The following is a 24,873-nucleotide window of genomic DNA, read 5'->3' as shown; positions in this document are numbered from 1 at the left end:
TTGATTTGTTAATATTTGCTTATTTCCCCCTTAATAAAATAAATATTGAACTTACAATTGACCCAGTTGACCTGAGAATTGACCTAAAAATCACATAGCCATTGATAACTAATAATCAGTGCTATTGCTCTATCAGTGGCTCTATGATTCTTAGCCAGAGAGTTAAAAACCACTGGCCCATTTATTATCCATTCCAAATTAATTAATAGTATTTCTTTCCTTGCCACATATGTTAACAATTAGAATATGCCTCTCTCTCTCTTCATGTTTAATCATTCAAATCTTTGTTTGATTCTTTCATTTCATTTATATTAACACAATCACAATCCATGAACTGTAAAATTGGAAGCAAACAGCCTTGATATCACTAACATCTATCTAAAGGATTTTTTTCAACAGAGGAATAGATTAGATTTCTATTATATTGAACCTCAGAGTTCCAGGCACTTAGTATTCATCCTCCATGACTCACACACCACCGGCTGTCATCGCTTGCTCAAGCTTGGACCTCCTTTTCTTAATTCGTGTCTACGTGTTTTTATTGATTAATTTATCAGTTCACTAACAATAATTACCTAAGAGTCACAAAAACTTGTGAGTAAAATCCTTAAATAGCTCTTATATCTGTCTATGTCAATATTACTCACAGCAATACACCTCTTTCATTAATTAAATTCAATGTTTTCATTAGTTAAATTCAATGTTTTATATATATACATTAATCAACATAATGCTTTATATTAATCCTATTTTTACAAATGGGCCAAAGTTTACCTTCAATGATTGTATTTAACACTTCTTAATAATACTACGAATATCTTTTTTAAAAAACACTGAAACCAAGAATGTTGACTGTCACTCACATTGGTCTCCACACACCATATAACACATAGACGCAACCATGGATCTTACCATTAAAAAAGAATGATAAAATCAGCCAGAGTATGTTTATTTTGAGGAGTACAGAGCACAAGAGATGATCAGAAAAAATTAAGACATTATCTGCATTACTCTTTGCATTCTATCTTCCACTGATTCAGTCACATAGGTTATTTGAGATAACATATATTTTATTTACTCTACATAGACAGTATCAGTCACACCACTGACACAAAGCATAAACATTCATTATTATTTACCACTGTCTATAACATCCCTAACTAAATAAATAACAACCTCATACCACTTATTTCCTAATGGTATTGGTGTTTTCAATATATATCATAGATTTTCTTCTCACTCTATTGCCCAGGTTGAAGTGCAGTGGTGTGATCTTGGCTTACCGCCACCTCCGTCTCCCAGGTTCATGTGATTCTCCTGCCTCAGCCTCCCAAGTAGCTGGGATCACAGGCATACGCCGCCACGCCCAGCTAATTTTGTATTTTTAGTACAGATGGGGTTTTACCATGTTGCCCAGGCTGGTCTCGAACTCCTGACTTCAGGTGATCCACCCACCTTGGCCTCCCAAAGTGCTGGGATTATGGGTGTGAGCCACCATGCCTGGCCATATCATAGCTTTTCTTGCCTCACAAATTATTTTCACAGTTAGAGAACGCTTAGTCGCATCCAACATACTTTATTTGTATATTTGTTTAGTGGTTCCTTCATTGATTGAATTATAATAATAGATTGAAAACTCGTGCTCACAAAGAGCAAAAACAAGACCCTTGCATATTCCTGACGTCTGTCTATAGGATCACTTCCAAAAGAGGGAAAACACTATATTTCTTTTCTGATGGACCTCAGAGTTCCAGACAGGCATTCACTGACGAAGACCCATCCAATACCAGTAGTCATGATTGGTCCAGGATTAGCTCTGGTGCTCTTCATTCATTGTTACATTATTTATTACTTCATTGATTCACCATTAATAACTTTTAAACACTATCACTCACAAAACCCCAAGAGGAGCCTTGATATCTCTAATTTGTATATACACTCATCCTCACAATACCATATCCCCTCATTATTACCTTTCTTAATAATACAGGACATGCTTTTCATACAAGCATCCCTCAGTGTAACATTCCACATCCATTCCATATTTATCCCTGGGCTACTCATGGCCTTATTGGATTATATTTCATATTTTTTGTTAATGCACTATAAACCTTTAAACAAAACACCCAAGATGAGACAAGAACTTTGACTATTACTCACATTGGTCTCCAGCTTCTAGCACAGAGATGGACCATACAGCTCTTGACTAGTGAAAACCAGCTTCTGTGCTTCCATTCTGAGTACAGAGCAGAAGAGATGACAACAAAAATGAGACCTTCTCTCCATTGATCCTTGCTTTTCAAATATACCTCAAATTAATAAATGTGTAAACATTTATACTCATTTGTATGTTCATTAATTTGAGGTATACTTCATTTTTTTATAACTGGCCAGATGTGGTGGCTCATGCCTGTAATCCCAGCATGTTGGGAGGCAGAGGCAGGTGGATCACTTGAGGTCAAGAGTTCAAGACCAGTCTGGGAAACATGGAGAAACCCCATCTCTACTAAAAATACAAAAACTAGCCAGGCATGATGGCACGCGTCTGCAATCCCAGCTATTAGGGAGGCTGAGGCACAAGAATTGCTTGAACCCATGAGGCAGAGGTTGCGGCGAGCTGAGATCGTGGCATTGTACTCCACCCTAAGTGATAGAGCGAGACTCCATCTCAAAAAGAAAGAAGGAAGGAAGGAAGGAAGGAAGGAAAGAAAGAAGAGAGAGAAAGAAAGAGAGAGAAAGAAAGGAAAGAAAGAAAGAAAGAGAGAGAGAGAAAAAGAAAGAAAGAAAGGAAAGAAAGAAAGGAAGGAAGGAAGAAAGGAAGGGAAAATAAAGAACTTTGGAACTGTCCCTGACCCAGAACTTGAATATGGTCAAAATTTATACTGTCTGTCTCATTCAAAGAGGTAACAGGTATGCAAGATTTCTCTTTAGTTGTTACCAATTTCAGTATGTATTAATAGTGTTTTTTGTCTTTCCACATATTTTTATAGTTGGACAATGCTTAATCTTATCCTTTTTATTTTTTTCTTTTTGACACAGAATCTTGCTCTGTTGCCCAAGCTGCAGTGACGTGATCTCGGATCACTGCAGCCTCCCAGGTTCAAGCAATTTTTGAAACCCGGGTTCAAACAATCCATGTGCCTCAGCCACCCAAGTCCTCGGATTAGAGGCACATGCTGCCATGCCTGGCTAATTTTTGTATTTTTAGTAGAGATAGGGTTTCGTCACGTTGGCCAGGTAGGTCTCGATCTCCTGTCCTCAAGTGATCTACCCGTGTTGGCCTCCCAAAGTGCTGAGATTACAGGTGTGAGCCACCATGCCCAGCCCTTATTCATCTTTATTTGTATATTTATTAATTGATTCTCTCATTGAGCCAATCATAAATGTAAAATAAAAATTCATAAACATGAAAACCAAACACATATACATTCTATTTTTTGCCATCTGTCTGTAGGATCATTTGAAACAGGAAATAGACTAGATATCTTTTGAGACAGACCTCAGAGTTCCAGACATGTATTCACTGTATATGACTCATGCTACCAGCAGTCATCATCGATCCAGGATTGGCCCTTCTTTTCTCTGTTATTTTCTACATTGTCTGTTGATTAATTCATTAATTTACTAATAATAACTTTAAACCTTGTGACTCACAAAACCCAAAAAGATATCCCAAATAATTCCTATATTAATGTTTCATGAGTTATCCTGTTTTTCATATGTGAATTATCAATATAATACTTCTTTTGACTCCAATATCCCTCACTAGATAAAATTCACCATCTTTGATTATATTACATGTTTATTCACAGTACATTGAGTCCTCTTAAATAAACCACCCAAAGAAATGCAAGAAATCTGACTGTCACTCACATTGGTACACATGCTCCTTCCTAAGCATGGTGCAAACAGAACACGTGACCATGAAGAAGTCCTCAAATCAGAACAAGTACGTCCATTCTAAGTACAGAGCAAAGAAGATAATAACAAAAGAGAGGCATTTTAACTATCAATCCTTGCTTTTCACCTATCATTAGTTAGTCATCTAAGCTATCATTATTTGGAGTAAACTTCTTTCATTTCCTCTTTAAAAAATGAACAATTTCAAGCTTACAGTTAACCAAGAATTTGAACATTGTCTATAATTATCCTGTCTATATCACCATAGCCAAAGAGGTGACAGACATGTACATGTACTTCTCTTCAGACTTCACTATTTTCAATACATATTAATAGTGTTTCTTGCCTCACCAAATATTTTTTACAACTGGACAATGATTAACCTTACTCATCTTTATTTATACATTTGTTTATTGGTTTTTATATTGGCCAATTACAAAAATAGAATTAAAACATGTAAATACAAAGACTAAAACCAAACTCATCTAATATTCCTGATGCCTGTCTAAAGGATTATATCAAACACAGAAAATGAGCTAGATTTCTTCTGTGATGGACCTCAGAGTTCTAGACACGTATTCATCGCATATGACTCATACGCCACCAGCAGTCATCATCGATCCAGGATTGTTCATCTCTTTCTCTATTCATTTCTACCCTATGGATTGATTTGTTAATTCACTAATAGCAATTTTAAGACTTTATGGTTCAAAAAAATCCTGAGAATAACTTTAATATTCCTAATTTGTATACTGAATTATTCCAACATTGATACACCTCTTAATTAACTATCCTCAGGTTTTTATATATGCATTATCAATACAACGCTTCATATCATTTCCGTATCTTTCACTGGGATACAGGTGGACATCTTTGATAATGTCATACACTTTTTATAATACAATGAGTCCTCTTAAAATGGCACCAGAAGGAAGTAAAAAATGTTAACTATTACTCACATTAGTCATCCGGAGCCTAATCATGACGCAGATGCCTCAGGTGACCATGGAAGAACTTTTCAAGGTGCACAATTCATCCATTCTGCAGAGCACAAAGCACAGAAGAGTTCAGAGCATACAATGGGACTTTCTCGCTCATGATTCACGTTCATCTAATGAGTCATTTAGGCAATCATTATTTGAAGTGTATTTCATTTTCTCTTAAGAAAATTACCAATTTCAAACTTGCCACTGACCCATACCTTAAACATTATCTATAGTTTATACTGTCTACACTATCACTCGCAAGAGGCCACAGGCATGCATCATTCATTTTTCCTTGGCTATCACTGTTTCAGTACATATTAATAGTGCTTGCTGCCTCATCAAATATTTTTATAATTGGACAATGCTTAACCTGATTCATCTTTATTTATTCAAATATTTGCGTATTGATTCTCTCACTGATCCAATTATAAAATAAAATATAAATGCATAACACACAAAGACCTAAAACAAACTGAGTCTGTATTCCTGACATCTACCTATAGAATCATGTGAAACAGAGGAAATTGACTTTGTGATGGGCCTCAGAGTTCCAGACATGTATTCATTGTATGACTCACACGACACCAGTAGTCACCACTGAACCAGGATTCTTCCTATTTTTCTCTATGCATTTTTACTTTGTCTAATAATCAACTCAATTCACTGATAATAAGTTTAAAATCTTTGGTTTTTAAAAATCCAAGAGCTTTGATATTCCTAATCCCTACATAGAATCATTATAATGTTGATATATATTTTCATTCATTGTTCTCCATTTTTCATATATGCGTTTTCAATATAGTACTTCATATCACTCCTCTAACTGGGAAAGAGTTGGCCGTCTTTGATTACATTCCTATAATATATTGGAATATATTATATATAGATTATATTCCTATAATATATATTTTATATATAAGATATTACTATAATATATTATATTCCTATAATGTATTACCTCTTTTATAATGTATTATATCTTCCTATAATGTATTTTACACTACATTATATTATAGAAATATATATAATATATTCCTACAATATATTACATTTTTATAATGTATTATACGTTTTTATAATACACTGAATCCTCTTAAACAAACCACTCAAACCAAGACAAGAGCTTTGACCATCACTTACTTTGGTCTGTACGCTCCTTCCTAAGCATGGTGCAAACAGAGCATGTGACCTTGGAGGCATCTTTCAATCATCACAAGTACGTCCATTCTGATGAGTGCAGAGCAGAGAAAATAATAACAAAAATGTGATTTTTCTCATTGTTGATCTTTCCTTTTTACCTATCTGTAGTTAAACATTTAGGCAATCGTTATTTGAAGTATGAACAACTTTGAACTTGCCACTAACCCAGAACACGAAAATAGCATATAATTTATACTATCTCTTCATTATTGGCCAAAAAGGTTAGGTATGTCAGATTTATTTTTGGCTTTCATCAATTTAAATACGTATTAAATACACCTCATCACACATTTTTATAATTGGACAATGCATAACTCATTTATTTATTCATATATGTTTTATTCTTTCATTGAACCAATTATAAAATAAAAACTCATAAACAAAGAAATTCATTCTCTATTCTTGTCATCTATCTACAGAGTTACTTGAAACAGAGGAAACTGACTTCTGCGATGGACCTCAGAGTTCCAGACACGTATTCATCGTATGTGACTCATACTCCACCAGTGCTCATCATCGATCCAGGGTTGACCCTCTTTTTCTGCATTCATTTCTATGTTATCTTTAAATTTATTCATTAATTCACTGGGAATAATTTTACACTCTGTGATTCACAAAACACTAAGAACAGACTTGATATTCCTTATCTTTATACAGAATCATTCTAACACAGATATATCTGTTTCATTAATTCTTCTCCGTTTTTCATATATGCATTATCAATAAATACTTCAGATCCCTCTCATAAATATCACTGGGACATAGTTGACCATCGTTGACTATATAATACACTGTTTCATGATACATTGAGTCCTGTTTAGCAAACCACACAAACCGACACAGGAATTTTGACTATTACTAACATTGGTCTGCATGCACCTTCCCAAGCATGGTGAACAAATGGGGCGCGTGATCATGGAGGAATCCTTAACACAGCACAAGTTGTTCATTCTGAGGAATACAGACCAGAGAAGATAATGACAAAATTGAGACATTTTCAATATTGATATTTGCTTTTCAACTATCATTAGTTAGTCATTCATGCAATCATTATTTGGACTATATTTAATTCATTTTCTGAAAATAAAATGAATAATTTTGAAACTGTCACTGACCCAGAAGTTGAACATTACCTATACTTTATTCTCTCTATACCATCATTAGCCAAAGAAGCCACAGGAATGTACCGTTTATTTCTCTGTGGATGTCACTGTTTCATATACATTAATTGTGTTTCTTATCTTGTCCCTTAGTTTGATAATTGGACAATGCTCGAATTTATTCATCTTTATTTGTATTTGTTTATTAATTCTCATATGGATCAATTATAAAAATAGAATCAAAACATGTAAACATGAATACCAAAAACATATACATTCTATACTCCTGAACAGCTGTCTGTAAAATAATTTCAAACATACAGAATAGGCTAGATTTTGTTTGTGACGGACCTCAGAGTTCTAGACACGTATTCATCGCAAAAGACTCATACGCCACCAGTAGTCATCATCGATCCAGGACTGATCTTCTATTTTTGGGTTCGTTTCCTCCTTGTCTATTGACTAATCTGTTAATTCACTAACCATAACTTTAGGCCCTACAATTTACAAAACCACAAGAATAGCCATGATATTCCTAACATATAGGAATATTTATTTTATTAATTATCTTCAGTTTCTCATGTATACATCTTCAATATAATCCTCACATCAGGCCCATGCTTATTTAAATACAATTGCTCATCTTTGATTATAATATACACCTTTTTATAATACATTGAACCCTCTTGAACAAACCACCCAAAACAAGGTGAGGACTTCCACTATTACTTACATAGGTCTCCAGGCTCCATCCTAAAAATGGTGCAAGTGGAGCACATGGACTTAAGGAATCCTTCAATCAGCAAAGTGCAATCATTCTAGGGAATACAGAGCAGAGAAGAGGATAACAAAAGTGAGATGTTGTCACTACTGACCCTTTCTTGTCACCTATCATTAGTCATTTCGACAATCATTATTTGCAGTATATTCATTTTATCTAAAGAAATGCATAATTCTGAAATTGTCATTGACCCAGAAATTGAATGTTGTCTATAATTTGTACTGTCTATACCATCATTAGCCACAGAAGTCACCAGAAGATACCATTTATATCTCTGTGGACTTTGCTGTGTCAAAAGATATTAAGAGTGCTTCTGGCCGGATGCTGTGGCTCACACTTGTAATCCCAACACTTTGGAAGGCTGAGGTAGGCGGATCACTTGAGGTCAGGAGTTCGAGACCAGCCTGGCCAACATGGTGAAACCCCGTCTCTACTAAAAATACAAAAAATTGGCAGGTGTGGTGAAGGGCGCCTGTAATCCCAGCTACTTGGGAGGCGGGGGCAGGAGAATCACTTGAACCCAGGAGGCAGAGGTTGCAGTGAGCCAAGATCATGCCACTGTACTCCAGCCTGGGGGACAGAGCAAGACTCTGTCAAAAAAAAAAAAAAAAAAAAAAGGAAAGAAGGAAGAGAACGTTTTTCTAAAAAAAAAAAAAAAAAAAAAAGAGTGCTTCTTGCCTTATCATATATTGTTATACTTGGCCAATGCTTCCACTTTTTCAGCTGTATCTATTTATGTATGTGTTTATTGAGCCTTGCATTGACCAGTTATGAAAATAGAATGAAAATACATAAACACAAATGCCAAAAAAAATTATGTTCTATATTTCTGAACTCTGTCTATAGGATCATTTGAAACTGAAGCAATAGGCCAGATTTCTTCTGTGACAGACCTCAGAATCCAGATACGTACTCATCATATGTGAGTCATATGCCATCAACAGTCACCATCGATCCAGGATGGATCATCTGTTTTTCAATTTAATTCTGCCTCATTTGTTGATTAATTCATTAATTCATTACTAATAATTGTAAATCCTATGATTTACGAAACCCTATGGAGAGCTGTATATGTCTAAATAATATGTATACAGAATCATTCTAACACGAATATACCTGTTTTATTAATTATCCTCAGCTTTTCATATATGCATTATCAATATAATACTTCATATCCCACCAAATCTATTATTGGGATAGAGTTGGCCATCTTTAATTATATTTTACACCTTTTTATAATTCATAGAATCCTCTTAAACAAAATGCACAAAGCAAGATAAAGACTTTGAATATTACTCACACAGGTCTGCACACTCCTTTCTAAGCATGATGCAAACTTAGCTCCCAACCTCAGAGGAATCCTCAAACCAGCAAAGGCATGTCCCTTCTGAGGTGTACAGAGCAGAGAAGATGATAACAATATGAGACATTCCTACTACTGATCCTGGCTTTTCACCCTGCCTCTGACCCAGAACACACATATTATCTATAATTTATAATGTCTATACCGTAATTAGCCAATAGATGACAAATAATACCATTACTTATCTTTTGACTTCACTGTTTTTAATATATAAATAGAATATCCTGCTTCACCAGATATTTTTATTATTAAACTATGTGCCATTTTATTTATATCTTATTGATTACTTTCATTGATCCAATTATAAAAATAGAATAAAAATACACAACCCCCAAGAAAAATAAGTACATTCTATATTTCTGAAATCTGTCTATAACATCATTTTAAACAGAAGGAATGTATACATTTCCATTGTGACGGACGATGGACCTCAGAGTTCCAGACACGTATTCATTGTCTATGACTCACACGCCACCAGTAGTCATCATCGACCCAGGATTGGTCTTCCTTTTCTCAATTCATGCCTATATTTTTGTGATTAATTTACTAATTCACTAATAACAACATTAAAGAGTCTGATTCAAAGAGCTCCAAGAAGAGTCTTGATATTCCCAATCTGTACATGGAATCATTCTAACATCGATATATCTGTTTCATTACCCTCAATTTTTCATATATGCATTATCAATATAATGCTTCATATCACTCCAATTTCTATCACTTAGATACAGTTGACCATTCTGATTATATTATAGGCTTTTTGATAATACCCTGAGTCCTCTTAAACAAACCATTCGGGCCAAGATAAGAATGTTGATTACTACTCACATTGCTCTGCAGGCTCCCAACCATGATAAAAACAGAGCACGTGACCACGAAGGAATTCTCAAATCATAAAAAGTGCATCATTCTGAAAGGACAGAAAGCAGAGAAGATAACAAAATTGAGACATTCTCAACATTGATCCTTGATTTTCACCTGTTATTAGTCATTTTGGCAATCATTATTTGGATTATATTTCTTTTATTTATTTTCTCTTAATCAAATGAACAACTTCAAAATTACCACTGACTCAGAATATGAACATTGTCTATAATTTATACTATCTATATCATATGCCATTTATGTCTTTCTAGATTTCACGATTTCAATATGTGTTAATAACATTTCTTGCCTTACCACAAATTTTTATAATTGGGCAGTGTTTCAATCATTTTCTATTTATTATATATTTGTTTCCTGATTCTCACATTGATCCAATTATAAAAATGGAAGAAAACTTCATAATCACACAGAAAAAACAAACATTCTATATTTTTTAAATCTGTCTGTAACACCATTCAAAACAGAGAATAAGCCAGATTTTATCTGTGATGGACCTCAGAGTTCCAGACACGTATTCATCACATATGACTCATACGCCACCGGTAGTCATCATCGATCCAGAATGTGTCCTATTTTTCTCTGGGCACTTTTACCTTGTCTAATGATTAATTCATTAATTTGCTAATAGTAATTTGAAAACCTTTGGTTCACAAACGCCTCAGAACAGCATTAATATTAATATTCTTTATCTGCATATAGAATCATTCTCACACTGATAAATGTTTCATTAATTATCCTCAGTTTTTCAAACATGTATTGTTAATATAACGCTTCATATCACTCCCATTTCTATCACTGGGCTGCAGCTGACCATTTTTGATTACAGTGCAGACTTTTTAATAATACATCAAATCCTCCTAACTCAACCACCCAAACTAAGACCAGAACTTGATTACTCACGTAGGTCTGCGTGCTCCCAATCAAGAGGCAGACACAGCATGTCACCAGGGAGGAATCCTTCCATCAGCACAAGCCATCTATTCTGAGGAATACAAAGCAGAGACGGTAACAAAACTGAGACATTCTCACTAATGATCCTTGCTTTTCACCTTGCCTTTAGCCTGTCCTTTAGGCATTCATTAGGTGGACTAATATTTATTTCATTTTCTCCTAAGAAAAAGAACAATTTGATCTTGCAAGTGAATAAGAATTTGAACATTATCTGTAATTTATTCTGTCTACATTATTATAAGCCAAAGAAGTAACAGGTATGTACAATATCTCTTTGGACTTCACCGATTTCAATATACATTAATAGTATTTCTTGCCTCAACACATATTTTTATAGTTGTACACTGTTCACGCATTTTATCTTTATTTATATGTTTATTGATTCTTGCATTAGAATGAAAATGAAACCACAACAACTTCATTCTATATTCCTGACATCAGTCTATAGATTCATGTAAAACAGAGGGAATGGACTAGGTATCTTTTGTGGCGGACCTCAGAGTTCCAGACACGTATTCATCACATATGACTCATACGCCACCGGTGGTCATCATTGATCCAGGAATGGCCCTCCTTTTTTCTATTCAGTTTTACATTGTCTGTTGGTTGCCTCATTAGTTCACTAATAATAATTTCAAAGCCTATGATTCAAAAAGCTCCAAGAACAGCCTTGATATTTCTGATCTGTATCCAGAATCATTCTAACATTGATATTATCTGTTTCATTAATTATCCTCAGTTTTTCATACATCCATTATCAATATAACACTTCATGTCACTGCCATGTCTACCATCGGGGTAACACTGACCATCTTTGACTGTATTTCACACTTTTTAATAATACATTGATTACTCTTAAACAAACCACCCAAACCACAATAAGGACTTTGACCATTACTCACATTGGTCTGCACGCTCCTTCCTAAGCACGGTGCAAACAGAGCACGTGACCCTAGAGGAATTCTCAAGACAGAACAAGGATGTCCATTCTGAGGAGTACAGCACAAAGAAGATGATAACAAATTTGACACATTATCACCATTGATCCTTGCTTTTCACATTTCTTTAGTCATTTAGGCTACCATTATTTAGAGTACAGTATATTTATTTCACTTTGTCTTAAAAAGATGAACAATTCTGAATTTGCCACTAACTCAGAATATAAACACTGTCTATAATTATCCTCTTTATATCATCATTAGCCAAAGAGGTGACAGACACGTACCATTTATTCCTCCTTGAACTTCACTATTTCCAATACATATTAATAGTATTTCTTGTCTCATCACCTATTTTTATAATTGAGCAACACTTCAACCAATATATCTTTATTTTTTATTTGTTTATTGATTCTCACATTAACCCAATAATAAAAATAGAATGAAAGTGTATGAGCACAAAGACCAAAAACAAACCCAGTCTATGTTCATGATACCCATCTAAAGGATTGTATCAAACATAGAAAATGGGCTAGATTTCTTTTGTGACAGACCTCAGAGTTCCAGAGACGTATTCACTGTAGATGACTCATACGCCACCAGTAGTCATCATCGATCCACAGGACAGGTGCTCTTTCTCTCCACTCACTTCTAATTGCTTATTAATGATTTATTAATCCACTGACCATAAATTTTAAAATCATGGTTCATGAAATCCCAATAAGAGCCTAGAGATTCCTAATCCCTACAATGAATCATTCTAATATGGATACAGTTTCATTCACTATCCTCAGTTTTTCATAGATGCATTATCAATACAATGCTTCACATGAGTCCCGCATTTATTGCTAGACTACTACTCGGCATCTTTGATTATAGTATGCACTTTTTTAGTAATGCATTGAGTATTTTGAAATAACCACTCAAACCAAGAGAAGAATTTTAATGATTACTCACATTGGTCTCTATGCCACTAACAAATAGATGCAATCACAGAAGAAAGATGCAAGGAGGAATGTTTCAATCGGCTCAAGTGCACCCATTCTGAGGAAAACAAAGCAGAGTCGATATTTTAAAAAACAGACACCTCATCCTCTATAATTCTTGCTTTCTGCATTTCATTTACTTAATCATTCAGGTACTTCATAATTTTCCATGAAGTATATGTTTTTTCTCTTAACAAAAGGGACAACCTCAAACTTAGAAGAACTGGTTCAGAACAATAAAATTGATTCTTACTCTTAGTGTCTACATGATCTTAAGCCAAAGAAAGAAGAAACATCTTTGATCCAATATATTCTTAATGGATGTCAGTTTTCTCTACTTGGATTAATAATCTTGATTGCCTCATTATATACTTTTATAGCTGAACAGTGCTGCACTCTCTTCAATTTTATCTATCTACTTATATTTGTTCAATGGTCCTATCATGAATTCCCTAATATTAATAAATCTAATCTATGAATCTAAAATAAGAACATGGTCTTTATATATCCCAAACATCTGTCTGTAGGATTATTCCAAACAGAAGGAATAGACTAAATACGTTTTGCGTTGATGCTCAGAGTTCCACACACATATTACTCATAGTTTATGACTCCTGCACCACTATTTGTAATCGTTGTTCTATGCATACTCATTGGCCAGGTTTTTCTTCATTCAATCTTACATTTGCAGAGAATGAATCACTAATTCACTGAAAATCAGTGAGTCAGAAAAATGCAAAAATAAAATGCTAGAATAGTGCTAACAGCTATCAATACAACCATTTCCCATACACATTCCATCTTTTTCACTTAATGATGTCAACATTAGGGATTAATCAACATCATATTTCACATCATACTTGTTATTGGGCCATAAATAACTATTTGATTAATACTTTTTAATAATACCATGAATACTCTCAAGCAAATAACTGAAACCAAGACAAGAACATAGACTATATTCACATTGGTCTCTTTTTGAACGGAGTTAACATGAGAAACTTGATCGTTGTTGCAGAGTGCCCAAATCAGCTAATTGCATCTGCGCTGAAGGGTGCTAGGTGGAGATAATGATAAAAAGATTGAGATATTTTGTCTGTTGATCTATAATTTCTTTCTTTTATTCACCTAGTCATTTAGGTATTTATTAATTTATGGTAATATTTATTTATTTTTCTTCTTATAAACTTCAAACTTGTAATTGACTTGGGGCAATAACTGGCTATTACTTATCAGTAATTATTACCATTGTCTCTATCATCTTTAGTCAGAAATATTATACACGTGGTCCATTTATTATCCATTCCAATGTACATTAGCAATATTTTCCTTACTGCATATTTCAGCAATGATCAATGCTTTGTCCTCTTCATTTTTATTTGTTTTATTTTATTTGTACATGTATTTGCTTATTCTGCTATTGCCACTTTTACAACCTTTTTAAACCTCATGCTCACAAGACTAATCACAAACTCCTTGTATATTTCCGGTATCTGTCTATTACATCACTTTAAACACGGGAATGAACTAGATTCTATTTGTGTTTGGACCTCAAAGTTTCAGATATGTAATATTCTTCATATACAACCAGCATGTACAACCACATAAGCCACCACTTGTCATCAACGGTCCAGGATTGGCCTTCTTTCTCTTCATTCTTACCTACACTTGTTTATTGAGTAATTCATTAATAAAGACATACACATAAACCATAAAAAATAAGCTCTTCAATATCACTCACATTCATCTATACTATCACAAAGAGCCTAAATCCCTTTCTTTAAATGAATTCAGTTTTTCACATAGCATTAATCAACATAATACTACTGCATATCAATCTGAAATAAAACATCAGCATGATTGACTGTCTTTGAATCACTCAAACGAAGATAATTTTTACCATTGCTGATGTTGGTCTCTATGCTCCTAACACATAGATATAAACACAGAGTTTGTGAGCATGGAAGAATATGCAAATCAGAGCACAGAAGATGATTACACATTCTCTTCATTGAGCCACAGATTCCTCCATCCTTTTATATAGTCATTCAGACATTTATAAATTTACATCAATATTTATTTCTTTTTCTCTTAGTAAATCAAACATGAAATACACAAGTGAACCAGATCAAAAACCGTTACTTCTCACTTTCTGTTATCACCATTAGTCTAAGACAAAATACACTTGTTCCAATTTATATTAATACTATTTTTCCCTCCTGTATATTTTAACAATGAGCATGCTTTACCACCTTGATGTTTATTCATTATGTGTTTGTTTGTCTACTCTATCAGTGATTCCTTACAATTTTCAAGAATCCATGAACACAGCCAGGCGTGGTGGCTTATGCCTGTAATCCCAGCACTTTGGGAGGTCAAGGTGGGTGGATCACAAGGTCAGGAGTTCAAGACCAGCCTGGGCAACATGGTGAAACCCCATCTGTACTGGCTAATTTTACTACAGTATTAAAAATTATACAATATATTAAAGAAGGCCAACTGCAGCCCAGTGACAAACATGAAATTGATATGAAGTAGTATATTGATTAATTCATTGAATTAATTCATTTAAGAAAACTGAGGATATTTAGTAAAGGAGGTACATTGACCTGAGAATGATTCTATACACATATTAGGGACATCAAGGCTTTTTTCAGGTTTTGTGCATTAAAGCACTTTAAACATATTATTAGTAAATTGCTGAATTAATCAATAAACAATGTAGAAACGAATGAAGAAAAGATAGGCCATTTCTGGACCAATGATGATGCCTGGGAGGCAGAGGTTGCAGTGAGCCAAGATCACACCACCGCACTCCAGCCTGAGCAACAGAGAGAGACTCCATCTCAAAAAAAAAAAAAAATGCATGAACACAAAGATTCTTGTATATCACTGACACCAACTTACTGCACCTTGTAAAGAGAGGAAATGAATGCATACTCGCAATGGTTTGTGTGCTCCTAACACAGAGAACCAACCATAGCGCACATGCCATGGAAGAGTGCTTATATTAGCTGGAATGGGGCCATTCTGAGGAGTATAAACAGAACAGATGATTTAAAAATTCAGACATTCCTCCAATGATCCTTGCCTTTCACCTTTCATGTAGTCACTTAAATCATCATTATTTGGAATATATTTATTTCATATTCTCTTAAAACAAACGACTCTGAACTTGCCACTAACAAAGACACTTACTATTCATCACCTTTAACTCATACACCACCAGTCATCATCATTGGTCCAGAAATGGCCCATCTTTTCTTCATTTGTTTCTGCATTGTTTATTGATTAATTCAGCAATTTACTAATAATATGTTTAAAGTGCTATAATGCACAAAACCTGAAAAAAGCCTCGATGTCCCTAATATGTGTATAGAATCATTCTCAGGTCAATGTAACTCCTTTACTAAATATCCTCAGTTTTCTTAAATGAATTAATTCAATGATACTACTTCATATGGATTTCATGTTTGTTACTGGGCTGCAGTTGGCCTTAATTTTTAATACTGTAGTAACTATCCTTAAAAAAAGCACTCAAGCCAAGAACATTGACTATTACTTACAGTGGCCTCCAAGCTCCTAACACACAGATGCAACTGTACAGCCTGAGGGCATGAAGGAGTGCTTGAGACAACTCAGGTGAGCCCATTCTGAGGTGTACAAAGTAGGACTGTTGATAAAAAATTTGAGACCTTATGGCAATGGTTCCCTGCTTTGTGTCTACCGTTTAGTCAGTAATTAAGGCAAACATTCATTGGAGGATATTACATTTTCTCTAAAAATGAACAACTTCAAATTTGCCACAGACTCAGAGCATGAACATTGTCTATAATTTAAACTGTGCATCATTAGCCGAAGAGGTAAGAGTCACATACCATTAATTTCTCATTGAATTTCATGTTTTCAACATATAGTAATAGTACTTCTTGCCTTGCCACATATTTCTGTATTTGGACAATGCCTCATCTATTTTATCTCGATTTACTTATATTTTTGTACATTGATTCTTTTATTGATCCAATTACAATAATAGAATGAAAGTGCGTGAAAAAAAAATCACTTCTTTTGTGTTGGACCTCAGAGTTCCACACACGTATCATCCATTATCCAAGATTCATATGCCAGCAAGTTTTATCATTGATCCAGGAGGGCCCACTTTTCCTCAATTCATTTCTAAGTTATTTATTGATTAATTTAATAATTATAATTTTAAAACTCTGTGATTCACAAAAATGCAAGAGATTTATATCCCTAACATGTACTTAAAATCATTCTCACTTCAATATCTCTTATGTTAATAATAATTGTAGTATTTCATGTATACACTAAAAAATATAATACCTCATATTAATCCCATGCTTATTACTAAGCTACAGCTCACCTTCTTTGATTATATTTCACACTTTTTAATAATACAGTGACTGCCCATAAACAAACTATGCAAAACAAGATAAGAACTTTAGCTATTACTCACATTGTTCTCTAGGCTCCTAATGCAGACATGCAATCAAAAAGCTTGTGACCAAGGAGGAATTCTGAAGTCAGCTTGAGTGGGTCCATTCTGAGAAATATAAATCAGAGAAAACAGCAAAAAAAAAAAAAAAAAAAAAAAAAAAAGACATCCTCTGCATAGAATGAAAAGACCAAAACCAAGATCCTTGTATATTCCTGACAACTGGCTACAGGGTCACTTAAACCAGAGTAAACGAGCTACATCTCTTTCACATTGGACCTCAGAATTCCAGACACGTATTCATCGTATATGACTCATACGCCACCAGTAATCATCACTGATCTAGGATTGGCCCTTTTGCTCTATTGTCACCTACATTTGTTTATTGATTAATTCATTGAATCATAAAATTATAGTATTATTATTCACAAAAACTCAAGAAGAGTCCTTATATCCCTAATTTCTATATAGAATTATTCTCATATCAACATAAGTTTCATTAACTATCCTATTTTTTATATATGCATTAATTGATATAATATTTCATACATCTCGTATTTATTACTGGGTTATAATTGCATTCATTGTATTTCATGCTTTTTAATAATATAGTGAATAATCTTAAGATAAAAGAAATACTGAAACCAAGAAAAGAATGTCAGCCATTACTCACTTTAATCTCTGTGCTCTTAATATACAGAGGCAACCACAGAGCTCGTGGCCATGGAAGACTGCTTAAATCACCTGAGCGTATCCATTCTAAGGGTATGAAGCAGAGCAAATGATAACAAAATTAAGACCTTATCTCCATTGATTCTTGATTCCTGCTTTCTGTATTTCATTTACTAGGTCATTTAGGTATTTATTATTTGTTCACTGTGTGTGTGTGTGTGTGTGTGTGTGTGTGTGTGTGTGTGTATTTATCTTATGCAAAGGAACACTTCTATCATGAGACTAACCCAGAACAATAAAATCAACTCTTACTTATCAATTTCTATATTATTCTTACTAAAAGTTGTAATATCTTTTATCCATTTATTTGTAAATGAAAGTCAGTGCTTTAAATTTTGATTAGTAATATTTCTTGACTCCACACATATGTTCATATTGGACAATGCTTGACCCTCTTGTTCTTTATACATTAATTTATATTAGTTTAATGGATCCATCATTGATCCAATGGTAATAATAAATATCAATCTATGGAATCAATACATAGATATTATCTATATATTCCTGACATTTCTCTGTAAGTCAATTTCAACAGAGAGAATACACTAATTATGTGCTGTGTTGGACCTCAGAGTTTCAGACACATATCATTCATCGTCCATAACTCCAATGCCACCATTTGTCATCATTGGTCCATGATTGGGTCTCCTCTCCTTCATGGGTTCCTACATTTTTATCAATTAAATGATCATATTATTGACATTAATAAAAACAAATACATGGTTCAGACAAAACTAACAAGGTCTTTGAATATCTATAACATCTACAGAGTCACCTTCAACATAGACTAGATCTCTTTCATTTATTGACCTCAATGTTGCACATGAGAAATTAAACAACATACTGTTTCAGTCATACTCATTATTGAGCAGTGGTTAACTGTGTATTAATTTAATACTTTAAAATTTCTTGATTGACAGATAAAATTGCTTGTATTTATCATGCACAACATGACGTTCTGAAGTATATATACATTGTGGAATAACTAAATCTATCTAACTGATATATGTATTACATCTCAGAGTTATAATTTTGTGATGAGAACACTTAACATCTACTCTCTAGCATTTTTCAAGAATATGATGTATAAAATTAACTATAGTCACCATGTTGTATAATATTTCTCTTGAACTTATTTCTCCTCTCTAACTGAATAATTTAACACATTTTATAGTAATACCAAGAACATCTTCAAACAAATTACTGAAACCAAGATAAGAACTTTGACTATAACTCACCTTGGTCTCTTTCCAAACAGAGGCAACACAAGAATCTTGATCCCAACAGAATGGTTCAAACAGCTTGTTGCATCCATTCTGAAGAGTAGAAAGCACAGAAAAACACTGAGATGTTCTCTCCATTGATCCACGTTGTCTACCATTTGTTAACACTGCCTTTTAGGCTTTTATTAATTTATGCTAATATTTATATATTTTGCAAGTAATAAACTTCAAAACTTGCAACTGAATGAGAGCAAGAACTGTTACCTATTACAGTCTATGTCATCCTTAGTCCAAGACATAATATCCTTGATCAATTTATTACCCATTCTATTTCTATTAATATTCATTTTCCTTACTATGAAGTTTAGTAATAAACAATGCTTCACCCCCTTCATCTCTATTAATTTATAAATTTATTTATTCTGCCCTTGATTCGTTTACAATAATATTTCTAAAATTCATGAACACAAATATCAACAACAAGGTCCTCATATATTCTGACATCTGTGCATAAGATCCCTTCAAAATGGGGAATAGATTACATCCCATTTGTGTTGGACCTCAGAGTTCCAGACACGTGGTGTTCATTATGCGTGACTCACACCAGTAGTCACAATTGGTCCAGGATCTCTTTGATTTCACACTAATACAAATTTATCCACTGATTAATTTATTAATAAGAAATACACATCAGTCAGAAAATACAAGAATAATATTCATAAAGATTTCTAACATTCATCTACAGATTCATTTCCACAGACTAAATCTCTTCATTACTGTCTTCCGTGGTAATGACCTTCTTTGGTCCATATATTGACCAATCACTATAATACATCTATCAATCTGATAGTAAAATTGGCATGTTTGGGTCTCTTTGGTTATATTTAACACATTTTAATAATATAGGAAATATCTTTTTTAAAAAGCTACACCAACAAAGACAAGAGCATTGACTATTGCTCACATTGGCCTTCATATTCTAACACGAGATGCAGCCAACGTGCTGGTGAGCAGGGATGAGAGATTGAATCACCTCTAAAGCATCTGTTCTGAGGAGTACAGAACAAAACAGATGACTTAAAAAATGAGAAAATCCTCCATTGATCCTTGCTTATCATCTTCCATTTAATCATTAATTCAGGCAATCACTACTTGGAGTATATTTATTTCCTTTTCTCTTAAAATGAACAATTTTGAACTTGCTACTGACCCAGAACAAAAACATTATCTAATTAATACTGTCCATATCATCCTTTGCCAAAATAAACCATTATGCACCATTTATTTCTCTTTGCATTTTAGTGTTTTCTATATATATTAACAAAATTCCTTGCCTCACAACAAGTTTTTATAATTAGACAATGTTTCCCCTATTTTACCCTGATTCACTTATATATTTGTTTACTGATTCTTTCATTGACCCAATCATAATAATAACATAAGAATGCATGAACAGAAAGACTCGATTTCTTTTGTGAAGGACCTCAGAGTTCCAGACACATATTCATCATGTATGACTCATACGCCACCAGTGGTCATCATCGATCCAGGATTGGGCATCCTTTTCTCCATTCATTTCTATATTGTCTGTTGATTTAATCATTAGTTCACTAACAATAAATTAAAACCCTATGATTCACAAAACCCCAAGAACAGCCTTGATATTCTTAATCTGTACATATTATCATCCCATCTCCATGTATCTCCTGCTTTAATTATCCTCAGCATTTCACACATGTATTAATCAATATGATGCTTCATATTTGTCATTTGTAACAGCGGGTCTTATGTGATTATATTTCACACTTTTTAGTGATGCAGTGAATACCTTAAACCACCTAAACCACACAAGAACTTTGACTATTACTCACATTGATCTCTAAGCTGTGACGCACAGATGCAACCATAAGGCTGGTGGCCATGGAAGAATGCATAAATCACCTCGAGATTATCACTCTGAGGAGTACAAAAAAGAGAAGATGATTTTTTTTTAAACCAGATATTCCTCCACTGATCCTTGCTTATTGAGGTGTTTTGTATGTTGGACCTCAGAGTTCTAGACACGTATTATTCATCACCCAACACTCATACGCCGGCAGTTGTCATCATTGGTCCAGGAAGGCCCGCTTTCTCTTCATTCTTTACTACATTGTTTATTGATTAATAAAAAAAGTCCAGACATGTTTTACTCATTGTATATGGCTCACGCCATCATTGGTCTCAATTTTCACTCATTTCTACCTTTGTTTTGAATAAATCATTAATCAATTTATAAGAGTAAAATAAGAACATGATTCACAAAAACCTATGAACATGATGCCAGACATACCAAGCATCTGTCTACAGAATCCTTTTCCACATTAGACAATGTCGCTTTCGTTCATTCACCTCTGTGTGGCACATTACTGATTAATAAACATACTGTTCTATATTATGTTAACCATTGGGCCAGGTTAATTTTATAATAATTTAAAATTTTTAATAATACTGTGAATACCTTTCGACAAGTACCCAAAGGAAGACAAAAATTTTGGCTATTACTCACATTAGTTTCTTTCCAAACGCAACAGCAATACAGGTTTCCATCAAGCAGAAGCCCACTTGATGCATCCATTCTGATTCATCTTCACACAAAGCAGAGAAGATGATAAAAAATGGAGAATTTCTCTCCACTGACTGATATATTCCACTATTCGTTTGTATCATCTTTTTGGTTTTTAATAATTTATGGGACCAGGCGCAGTGGCTCACACCTGTAATCCCAGCACTTTGGGAGGCTGAGGTGGGTGGATCACCTGACGTCAGGAGTTCGAGACCAGCTGGCCAACACGGTGAAACCCCATCTCTACTAAAAACACAAAAATTAGCCAGGCGTGGTGGCGGGTGCCTGTAATCCCAGCTACTTGGGAGGCTGTGACAGGGGAATCACTTGAACCCAGGAAGCGGAGGGTGCAGTGAGCCAAGATTGTGCCACTGCACTCCAACCTGGGCGACAAGAGCAAAACTCTATCTCAAAGTAACAATAATAATAATAACAATTTATAGGAATATTTGCTTATTTTTCTCTCAATAAAATGAACTTCAAACATGTAACTGAGAGTAATAACTATTATCCATCACAGTTGACATCATCTTTAATCCAAGACATAATAAACTCGATCCATATATTATCCATTCTAACTTGTACTAATAATCCATTTTCTTTATTACATATTTTAGCAATAAACAATGCTTCACTCTCTTCATTTCTGTTCATTTATACATTCATTTATTTATCCTGCCCTTGATTATTTTAAAATAATATTTTTTAAATACTAACGCTAAAATCCCGAAAAAGATCCTTGCATATCCTGATATCTGTCCATTGGATCCCTTCACAAAGGAGGAATGGACTAGATCCCATTTGTGTTGGACCTCAGAGTTCTAGAAACATGGTATTCATGTGCATGACTCATATGCCACCAGTGGTCATCACTGGTCCAGGATCAGCCCTCTTTCTCTATTCCCATCTAAATTTGTTTATTTATTAATGTATTAACAAAGAAATACACAAAAATCTGAAAAGAAAAATAAGAATTATATTCTGAATATCCCTAACATCCATCTATATAATCCTTTCCACAGAGACCAAATTTCTTTCATCAACTGAGCTTTTGCATAGATGCATTACTCAGTATAAATGCTTCATATCAATGTGATATTGAACATGGGCAGACTTCTCTTATTTGATTATATTTAAAACTCTAAAATAATGCAGCAAATACCATTCTAAAAACTGCTGGATTTGGTATAAGAACACTGATTACTACTCACATTGGTCTGCATGCTCCTAACACACAGATGCAACCACAGAGCTCATGACCATGGAAGAGTGCTTGAATCAACTCAAGTGCGTTCATTCTGAGGATCACAGAGCAGAGCAAATGATTTTAAAAGGTTGTAACATTCTTTGCACTGGTCCTTCAATTCCTCTTTCCAGTTAGTCAGTCATACATAATTAGTAATTTGTAATAATGCTTATTTTTCTCCTATGTAGGCTAACAATGTCAATCTTGCCATTGACCCAGAAACTCAACACAGATATTTACCTATTACTGTCTACATCATACTTAGCCAAAGATTTAATAATCATGTACCATTTATTTCTCTTTGGACTTCAGTTTCCAGTACATATTAATATTGTATTAATTAATAATTAAATATTAATAAATTAAATAATTAAATTTAATAATTAATTAATTAATAATTAATAATATTGCTTCTCGCCACATCATCTATTTTTATAATTGGACAATGCTTCACATGAGTCTACTTTATTTAGTTATATATTTGTTGATTCATTCTTTTATTGATCCAATTATAATAACAGAAAGAAAATACATGAGCAGAAAGAACTGGCTTTCTTTTGTGATGGACCTCAGAGTTCCAGACACGTATTATTCATCATCCAAGACTCATACGCCGGTATTTGTCATCATTGGTCCAGGAAGGGCCCACTTTCTATTCATGCAATTCGACATTATTTGTTGATTAATTCAGTAATTCATGTGTAATAATTATAAAAATTTTATGGTTCACATAATTCAATTCTATCACCGATATTCGTTATATATACATACACATTATTTGACTTTTTTTATTTTCAGTAACATGGTAAATATCCTTAAACAAACCACCCAAACAACACAAGAACTTGGCTGTTACTCACACTGGAATCTTTCATATCATGACAGCAACACAAGTCTTGATCAGGGCTAAATTCATAATCAGCTCAGTGCATCCATTCTGAAGAGTGCAAAGCGGAGAAGATGATAAAAATAGGGAGACATTCTTTCCATCAATCCATACATTTCACCATTCATTTACATTGTCACTTTGGCTTTTATTAATTAATGGTAATATTTATTAATAAAATAGACTTCAAGGTTGCAACTAATTGACAGTAATAACTATAACCTATCACAATCTATGTTATTTTTGGTCCAAGACATAATATCTTTCATCCATGCCTATATTATCCATTCCAATTTAAATTAAAATCCATTTTTCTTAACACGTATTTTAGTAATAAACAATGCTTCACCTCCTTATCTTCTTCATTTATACATTGATTTATTCATCCTGCCCTTGATTCTTTTACAATAATATTTTTTAAATTCATGAGCACAAAGATCATGAAGAAGATCCTTCTATATCCTGTATCCTGACATCTATTTATAAGGGGGAACAGACCAGATCCCATTGTATTGGACCTCAGAGTTCCAGACACATGATATTCACTGTGCATGACTCACACACCACCAGTCGCCATCACTGGTCCAGGATCAGCCCTCTTTCTCTATTACCATCTAAATTTGTTTGTTGACTAATTC

General features: G+C 33.9%; 1 long non-coding RNA gene, 19 other non-coding genes and 5 pseudogenes across 21 annotated transcripts in view; all 25 read right to left on the bottom strand.

Moving 5' to 3' along the window:
- LOC103784048 (uncharacterized) overlaps positions 1 to 24,873 on the bottom strand; it is a 137,868-nt gene that overhangs the window by 26,058 nt on the left and 86,937 nt on the right. For both annotated transcript variants that reach the window (XR_010109783.1, XR_010109782.1), the window contains exons 26-42: positions 24,210 to 24,286; positions 23,315 to 23,401; positions 21,373 to 21,457; positions 19,517 to 19,594; positions 18,220 to 18,305; positions 17,568 to 17,654; positions 13,062 to 13,148; positions 12,069 to 12,155; positions 11,116 to 11,197; positions 10,159 to 10,240; positions 9,268 to 9,354; positions 7,920 to 8,004; positions 6,950 to 7,037; positions 6,027 to 6,113; positions 4,860 to 4,941; positions 3,874 to 3,960; positions 2,161 to 2,236 (exon numbers count right to left, since the gene is read on the bottom strand). This is a non-coding gene — a long non-coding RNA (uncharacterized LOC103784048). The remainder of the gene's footprint in view (positions 1 to 2,160; positions 2,237 to 3,873; positions 3,961 to 4,859; positions 4,942 to 6,026; positions 6,114 to 6,949; positions 7,038 to 7,919; positions 8,005 to 9,267; positions 9,355 to 10,158; positions 10,241 to 11,115; positions 11,198 to 12,068; positions 12,156 to 13,061; positions 13,149 to 17,567; positions 17,655 to 18,219; positions 18,306 to 19,516; positions 19,595 to 21,372; positions 21,458 to 23,314; positions 23,402 to 24,209; positions 24,287 to 24,873) is intronic.
- On the bottom strand, positions 425 to 499 carry LOC112437068 (small nucleolar RNA SNORD113/SNORD114 family). The gene has a single exon (XR_003025736.1). It is a non-coding gene; the product is annotated as a small nucleolar RNA SNORD113/SNORD114 family (small nucleolar RNA).
- On the bottom strand, positions 1,736 to 1,807 carry LOC112437076 (small nucleolar RNA SNORD113/SNORD114 family). The gene has a single exon (XR_003025741.1). It is a non-coding gene; the product is annotated as a small nucleolar RNA SNORD113/SNORD114 family (small nucleolar RNA).
- Positions 3,494 to 3,563, bottom strand: LOC112437065 (small nucleolar RNA SNORD113/SNORD114 family; annotated as a pseudogene).
- Positions 4,453 to 4,524, bottom strand: LOC112437055 (small nucleolar RNA SNORD113/SNORD114 family). Its single transcript, XR_003025725.1, has one exon. It is a non-coding gene; the product is annotated as a small nucleolar RNA SNORD113/SNORD114 family (small nucleolar RNA).
- Positions 5,422 to 5,491, bottom strand: LOC112437069 (small nucleolar RNA SNORD113/SNORD114 family; annotated as a pseudogene).
- Positions 6,539 to 6,610, bottom strand: LOC112437053 (small nucleolar RNA SNORD113/SNORD114 family). The gene has a single exon (XR_003025723.1). It is a non-coding gene; the product is annotated as a small nucleolar RNA SNORD113/SNORD114 family (small nucleolar RNA).
- LOC112437058 (small nucleolar RNA SNORD113/SNORD114 family) lies at positions 7,532 to 7,603 on the bottom strand. Its single transcript, XR_003025728.1, has one exon. It is a non-coding gene; the product is annotated as a small nucleolar RNA SNORD113/SNORD114 family (small nucleolar RNA).
- On the bottom strand, positions 8,855 to 8,925 carry LOC112437080 (small nucleolar RNA SNORD113/SNORD114 family; annotated as a pseudogene).
- On the bottom strand, positions 9,754 to 9,825 carry LOC112437054 (small nucleolar RNA SNORD113/SNORD114 family). The gene has a single exon (XR_003025724.1). It is a non-coding gene; the product is annotated as a small nucleolar RNA SNORD113/SNORD114 family (small nucleolar RNA).
- Positions 10,704 to 10,775, bottom strand: LOC112437047 (small nucleolar RNA SNORD113/SNORD114 family). Its single transcript, XR_003025717.1, has one exon. It is a non-coding gene; the product is annotated as a small nucleolar RNA SNORD113/SNORD114 family (small nucleolar RNA).
- On the bottom strand, positions 11,656 to 11,727 carry LOC112437048 (small nucleolar RNA SNORD113/SNORD114 family). The gene has a single exon (XR_003025718.1). It is a non-coding gene; the product is annotated as a small nucleolar RNA SNORD113/SNORD114 family (small nucleolar RNA).
- Positions 12,653 to 12,724, bottom strand: LOC112437061 (small nucleolar RNA SNORD113/SNORD114 family). Its single transcript, XR_003025731.1, has one exon. It is a non-coding gene; the product is annotated as a small nucleolar RNA SNORD113/SNORD114 family (small nucleolar RNA).
- Positions 13,659 to 13,733, bottom strand: LOC112437088 (small nucleolar RNA SNORD113/SNORD114 family). The gene has a single exon (XR_003025752.1). It is a non-coding gene; the product is annotated as a small nucleolar RNA SNORD113/SNORD114 family (small nucleolar RNA).
- Positions 14,635 to 14,723, bottom strand: LOC112437071 (small nucleolar RNA SNORD113/SNORD114 family; annotated as a pseudogene).
- Positions 16,260 to 16,336, bottom strand: LOC112437087 (small nucleolar RNA SNORD113/SNORD114 family). The gene has a single exon (XR_003025751.1). It is a non-coding gene; the product is annotated as a small nucleolar RNA SNORD113/SNORD114 family (small nucleolar RNA).
- LOC112437064 (small nucleolar RNA SNORD113/SNORD114 family) lies at positions 17,164 to 17,238 on the bottom strand. Its single transcript, XR_003025733.1, has one exon. It is a non-coding gene; the product is annotated as a small nucleolar RNA SNORD113/SNORD114 family (small nucleolar RNA).
- On the bottom strand, positions 17,820 to 17,891 carry LOC112437051 (small nucleolar RNA SNORD113/SNORD114 family). The gene has a single exon (XR_003025721.1). It is a non-coding gene; the product is annotated as a small nucleolar RNA SNORD113/SNORD114 family (small nucleolar RNA).
- On the bottom strand, positions 18,840 to 18,914 carry LOC112437052 (small nucleolar RNA SNORD113/SNORD114 family). The gene has a single exon (XR_003025722.1). It is a non-coding gene; the product is annotated as a small nucleolar RNA SNORD113/SNORD114 family (small nucleolar RNA).
- Positions 20,056 to 20,125, bottom strand: LOC112437070 (small nucleolar RNA SNORD113/SNORD114 family; annotated as a pseudogene).
- On the bottom strand, positions 20,979 to 21,050 carry LOC112437046 (small nucleolar RNA SNORD113/SNORD114 family). Its single transcript, XR_003025716.1, has one exon. It is a non-coding gene; the product is annotated as a small nucleolar RNA SNORD113/SNORD114 family (small nucleolar RNA).
- On the bottom strand, positions 21,543 to 21,617 carry LOC112437060 (small nucleolar RNA SNORD113/SNORD114 family). The gene has a single exon (XR_003025730.1). It is a non-coding gene; the product is annotated as a small nucleolar RNA SNORD113/SNORD114 family (small nucleolar RNA).
- Positions 22,910 to 22,983, bottom strand: LOC112437057 (small nucleolar RNA SNORD113/SNORD114 family). Its single transcript, XR_003025727.1, has one exon. It is a non-coding gene; the product is annotated as a small nucleolar RNA SNORD113/SNORD114 family (small nucleolar RNA).
- On the bottom strand, positions 23,912 to 23,986 carry LOC112437050 (small nucleolar RNA SNORD113/SNORD114 family). Its single transcript, XR_003025720.1, has one exon. It is a non-coding gene; the product is annotated as a small nucleolar RNA SNORD113/SNORD114 family (small nucleolar RNA).
- LOC112437056 (small nucleolar RNA SNORD113/SNORD114 family) lies at positions 24,748 to 24,822 on the bottom strand. The gene has a single exon (XR_003025726.1). It is a non-coding gene; the product is annotated as a small nucleolar RNA SNORD113/SNORD114 family (small nucleolar RNA).

Source organism: Pan paniscus, chromosome 15, assembly GCF_029289425.2.
Source record: "Pan paniscus chromosome 15, NHGRI_mPanPan1-v2.0_pri, whole genome shotgun sequence".
In the NCBI taxonomy this organism is placed as follows: Eukaryota; Metazoa; Chordata; class Mammalia; order Primates; family Hominidae; genus Pan; species Pan paniscus.
Note: the sequence above shows the minus strand (reverse complement) of the source record. Positions and strands in the feature narration are given on the sequence as shown.